The sequence below is a fragment of the Schistocerca americana genome, chromosome 2, assembly GCF_021461395.2.
Source record: "Schistocerca americana isolate TAMUIC-IGC-003095 chromosome 2, iqSchAmer2.1, whole genome shotgun sequence".
NCBI lineage: Eukaryota > Metazoa > Arthropoda > Insecta > Orthoptera > Acrididae > Schistocerca > Schistocerca americana.
Window position 1 is genome coordinate 1,103,900,078 of NC_060120.1, and position 5,991 is coordinate 1,103,906,068.

The window sequence follows — 5,991 nt, forward strand, 5'->3', positions numbered from 1 at the left end:
AATGAGTGGCTTAAGGAAAGTAAATGGATTTACTCTGAGATATTAAATAAAGAATTCTGAAATATGGAAAGGATTAAATATATTTTGCATTAATGAAAGAGTAGAGCACGGAATAACAAAATGGAAGAAGAGTATTTAAAAAGTGGGGGCAGATAGAATAGTCAGACATGTAATAGACTATAGACCTAAAGTAAAGAGAGATACAAGAAGACCACAGAAAACGAAAATGTGGCTTATGTGAAGACGGAACAGGCTATAAGCTTACTTCTTAAAGTGAGTAATGGGCAACGGCCTTGCCGCAGTGGATACGCCGGTTCCCGTCAGATCACCGAAGTTAAGCGCTGTCGGGCGTGGTCGGCACTTGGATGGGCGACCATCCAGGCCGCCATGCGCTGTTGCCATTTTTCGGGGTGCACTCAGCCTCGTGATGCCAATTGAGGAGCTACTCGACCGAATAGTAGCGGCTTCGGCAAAGAAGACCATCTTACGACTGGGAGAGCGGTGTGCTGACCCCACGCCCCTCCTATCCGCATCCTCGATGAGGATGACACGGCGGTCGGATGGTCCCGGTAGGCCACTTGTGGCCTGAAGACGGAGTGCTTTTTAAAGTGAGTAATACAACATAATACTTCACAAGATGGTTGACAACTGTCTTTTTTTTATGTCTCAACTTTTATGTCGTTGTCGCTCCGATTTTTTAAATCATCAACTTCTGTGTCCCTATGTTCTGCACATTGCACCTGACGCTCCCGGGACGAATGTAAAGATGACTCACCGTTGCAGCTACTGCCAGCTTCGCGAGCGTCATGATTATTCTCATTGCTTTCTTAGCTCATCCAGCTACTAATTATTGGAAACCTTCATAAGGATTCAATTACTTATTATATTAACTTAAAAACTGAACCAAAAATTCAGTGACTAACCAGAACACAAGACACAGAACACTACGAGTGCGTTTTGTGGATTTAACAACAGATAAGCGACTACCAGCGCAGCAAGTCGAGGTAATTTCAGTTCTTTACAGGAACAATCATTGAGCGGACAAACTGTCAACATCCACCTTTTCTCTAGGACACAAAAGAAATTTCTCCAGTCACATATATTTACTCACGGCGCATCAGTAGGTACGCTAACATCTCATCTAACAAGTCCATCTGAGCTGAGGAATATTTCTTCATGCTTGATAATGGATGGATGGACTGCCTCATGCTCGTACTATATATCTGTGGTTACACTTCGTATCGATTCTGGAATTTTGTGACAAAGCGAGGATGTTAGACTCGCAGTAGGGTAGTCGGCGGTTCAAACCTCGTCCAGTCCAACGGATTTTAACTTTTGCGTGATTTCTCTAAATTGCTCTAGTATAATGCTGGGATGGTTCCTTGAAAGGAGCACAACCGATTTCCTTCGCCGTCCTTCTCCAAACTCTAGGTTGTCCTGTGTCTCTAATGATCTTTTATAGACGTGAAGGTAAACTTTGATATTCTTTGCTTCCTTTCTGCTTTGTATAGCTGAATGTGGAACCTTGTGCCTTCGAAATCAATCGCATTTAAAGTGAGACAGTAACTACAGTTAATAAAAATGAAGTTAATAGTATTTAATAGATGGTGCCAAACTGATAGCTGATCACGTCCCACCTCTTTCACCGCAACAGAAGTTACAAAACCACAAGCACTTGTGAAACATACCTACATGGTACTCTTACTTTACCTCTGTGGAATGGAAGTGATTCACGATGTATTCTAGATGAAACAGAACTTCTGGTTATATTGTCAAACGCCCAGTATCATCCAGTCTGTTACGTAGCCATTAGTTCCGAATACGAACGTTGTCTTATAGATCTCCGGATTTACAGAGGGCAAATTTTAGCTTCCTCCCTGAGACTGTGTAGCGCTTCTAGAGAATACAGTAGAAGAAGCAAAGTTTTACAGGACAAGTAAAGGAAATAATCCGAAAATTATTAACTTGTAATTATTTCACACGAAAATAATTTTTTGTCATTTGTTATACGTCTGTCCGTCTCTCTGTGGAACAGTTGGCGTATGAAATTGCAATTTATGTCACATACTAAGGCCGATAGTCTGCTGGCGATGTACAAAAGTTAAGCTTCCAAGTAAATGCAATCAAAAGATGCGGCCTTTTATGTCACATATTTTGATACTTGCAAACTCACCTGTCAGTAGCTATAGGGTTCTTCCCGTTGATCTAGAGTCATGAGATTTGGCAAGAAGCAACGTTTTATAGCACAAGTGAAGGGAAAAATCATAAAATTGCTAATCTGTTATTGAATTACAAGAAGAAAAAGACGCATGATGTTGAAATGTCACATAATAAAGTCTATGGTCCCTTGGTGCAGTACAAAATTTAACCTTCTACATAAATTCACTCGAAAGATACGAAGATCTGGTTCACAGATTTTGACATTTTTCCATTATATTATTTATAATAGGAAAAAAACTGTCGAAATAATTCTTGATTCCCCGGCGAGATGAACTGCCTATGTACACGGTTGAGCTTTTGTGGAATCCTCGGTGCGTGAGCCCTTCTCGCACTTATGTGGACTTTTAATGAGCTCTCGGCAGGATATTCCGTTGAGGTTCCCCGAAAAGTGATTGGCGAGTGAAAATATGCAGAATAAAGTAGTTGCTTTTGAAATCACCTACAGCTGCAGGGCAGGTGCACATAATAATGGACATATGTGTTGTGCAATTATGGAATATGTTTTATCCTCACTTATTATGACATTTCTGGAGAACGGCAATATCCGTATGATAACCAACATGCATTCCGGAAACAGAGATCTCACGAAACTCAGCATACTCTGTTCCTCTATGAGATTCACAGCGCCTGTACACCGGTGTCCAGGTGACTCCAGGAAGGCGTTTCATACAGTTCCACAGTGTCGGTCAGTGAAAAAATAAAACTCGAGATTACCGCGTATCGCACCAGATTTGCGACTGGATTCAAGACTGTCTCATAGAGGGAACTCAACAGGGCGCTCTTAATGGAACAAAATCAACAAACGTGAAGGTAATTTCCTGAGCACCCGAGGAAGTGTAATAGGACGGTTGCCGTGTACAATAAATAGGAATAAAGTAGTGGGCAACGTCGGAAGCTTCCTCCAGCTAACCTCCTTCAGTGGTTTGATGATTAGTACAGGGTCTGGCAGTTCATCCTGAACGTACAAAACATGCACTAATAACCATCGGGACCGACTTTGAGTGGAGTGACCACCTAAAATGAACTGTAGGAAAAGTAAATACCAGATTGAGAATCATACGGATAATCTTAATGTCGCGAAAGAAGTGGCTTACAAATCATTTCCTCTGTTGTCTCCTGAATATTGCTCCTCAGTCTGGGATCCTCACCAGGTTGGATTAATAGAAGAGACAGGCAAAACCCAACGAAGAGCAACGCATTTCGTCATGGGATCGTTTACAATAGAAGCTTCGTGCATCACAGGCAGGTTTACTACCAAACTTTGTAGGCTGTACGTACCGCGAAGAGTCGGACAACATATTACCTCCGCCTACATACGTATTGCGAAATGACCACAGCGAGAAAATTCGAGAAATAAGAGGCAATACAGTTTACCGACACTCATTCATCCCAAGCTCAATTCGTGAATGGAACAGGGAATGGGGGAATAGACAGTGGTAACAGAAGTACCCTCTACCACACACTGAAAGGTGGACTCCACACTATAGATGAAGGCGTAGATTTTGGAGACTTCCTTATTAAAACTCGTGCGGCCCATACTGCAATATTGCGCAAGTGTAGAAGTGCTTGGGACGCATACCAAGTAGGGGTAACAGGGATATCGAAACCATACAGAGTAGAGCAGCACGAATGTTCACAGGTTTGTTTGACTTACGGAGTTACAGAAATTCTGAAAAACCTAAACTGTGCACATCCTTGTAGACAGACCTCAACTAACTACTTACAAAATTTGAGGAACTAGTATCAAACGTGAGCTCCAGCGATATAATTTACAAATGGGCTGCGAAGGCAAGATTAGATCGATTATAGCGCACATGAAAGCTTTTGAGTAGTCAGTCGTTCTTCTTGCACGCCATATGCTGATGGAACTGTAAGAAACCCCAATTAAAACGCGATACAATGAGAACTGATCTCTGCTATACACTTCAAAGCGATTTGCAGTGTCGACGTAGCTGAAAAGTATTTTTCGTCGCACTACAAAATATGAAGAAGGGTTGTACGTTTCTTCACTGTGGGATTTTTTCAGTGGAAGAAAGAACTATTCCATTGTTTGCAGCAAAACGCGAAATATGGTGTATCACGTACAGACACTGTTCTTTTTTTTTTAATTCAGTGAGTCAAATTTTTAAGACAAGAACATTTTTGTTTCCACTCAACTACTTGTCGAGTAATGACTAACAGAATAAAATGAGACACAATAGTTTTTGTCAGAAGGCGTAGGGACGGCCAAGCAAAGGATTGTAATGGCATCAGGTTCTATAAAAGACTACATGCGTAAACAGAATAAAGCAGCTAAGCTGGTTGCAATACTTTGAAGATTTTACTACAATACTGATTAAATGGCTGCCGCACTTCAAATATGGAGAAGTTGTTTGAATAGACAGTCATTTCTATCTTTCACCGTGCTGGTGTCGGGTAAGAAACGGCACAGTAGTGCTGTTTCCCCGTTTATTCTCTACCACACGGGCTGCAGCGACCAGCGGGACACAGATGTAGGAAATCGTGATGCGTCTTGACGGGAAGTTCTGAGAACCAAGCGGAAATATGTTCTTCGAATTCGCTGAACGATGCCTTCTCTCAAGATAAGGCGCATCGCCTGAAATCATATTGGATACATTTATTCTGGGCCTTCTCCCATTCAGGTTCTCAGCACATCTCTATATTGCTCAAGCAATGGGCAGAAGAGCCTGATACGAATCTTTCGTTCTTTCTACAAATTGTTTCAGCTTCTTCGGTGTCCTTGTGCGATTCAGATGCGATGATTGGCATATAATCTAAGGCTGCGCGACGGTATCATAACCTAATGCGTTTATAAACTAAAAATGTTCGAATTCTCCACCGAGAACTATATATTCTATGATAACAATTTTATTTACAGAAAACTTATATCACATTTCTCATTTCGGTATCAATTTGTGAGTGTACATTGGGTTTTCTTTCCCATCTATACATCTGAAGGTGGTCGTATAGTGCTGAATTTGTCAATACTAAGAATATTTGTATTTCATTATCATTGGCTGCAAATAAAATATTGACCAATAATATGTTTGAGAACACGGCTCGTTTCACGGGCATAACGTTCCATTCTTTCTGTTTTAGTTCATCGGCAGACTATCGGCGTGATATTTAACTCGTATGTCACTTTAACAATTCACCCCAAAGTATGTATCTGATATTAGTAAGTCGAGGGGTACGTATGTGATACTCTGTTCACATGGTACAGAGAATTTTGCTCAGACTCTTTACCTTTGTGACTATAATGGATCCAGCAGTGAACACACCCCACTTCCACCCCCCCCCCCCCCCCCCCACATACACACACACGCAACAGCCAGTTTCCCTAAATTTATTCGATCATAGAAGTACTGCATTGCTCTGTTCCCAACTGATGCTCGATATAGTTGAAGCGTTGGCAGAAGAGCCAACACCGTGTTGCTAGAGGAGGCCGAAATGCACGCTTTTAAGCTCATGCAGATTGGCGTGAGGTCTGGAACATTACAAGGAAATGAGAACTTAGAAAAACGGACGCAGTTGCTTTAATACTTAACTTTAATCCAGAGGTGGTGTACATCGGTCTGACGGTACAGGCATCACAAGTTATATATCTATTGATAATGGCGCCTTGTTAGGTCGTAGCAAATGTCGTAGCTGAAGGCTATGCTAACTATCGTCTCGGCAAATGAGAGCGTATTTGTCAGTGTAGCATCGCTAGCAAAGTCGGCTGTCCAACTGGGGCGTGTGCTAGGAAGTCTCTCTAGACCTGCCGTGTGG

The 5,991-nt window shown here is 41.8% G+C and overlaps 1 pseudogene; it reads left to right on the top strand.

The window, feature by feature from the left end:
- The first annotated feature begins 283 nt into the window (after window positions 1-283).
- On the top strand, window positions 284-401 carry LOC124597552 (annotated as a pseudogene).
- Window positions 402-5,991: the final 5,590 nt, after the last annotated feature.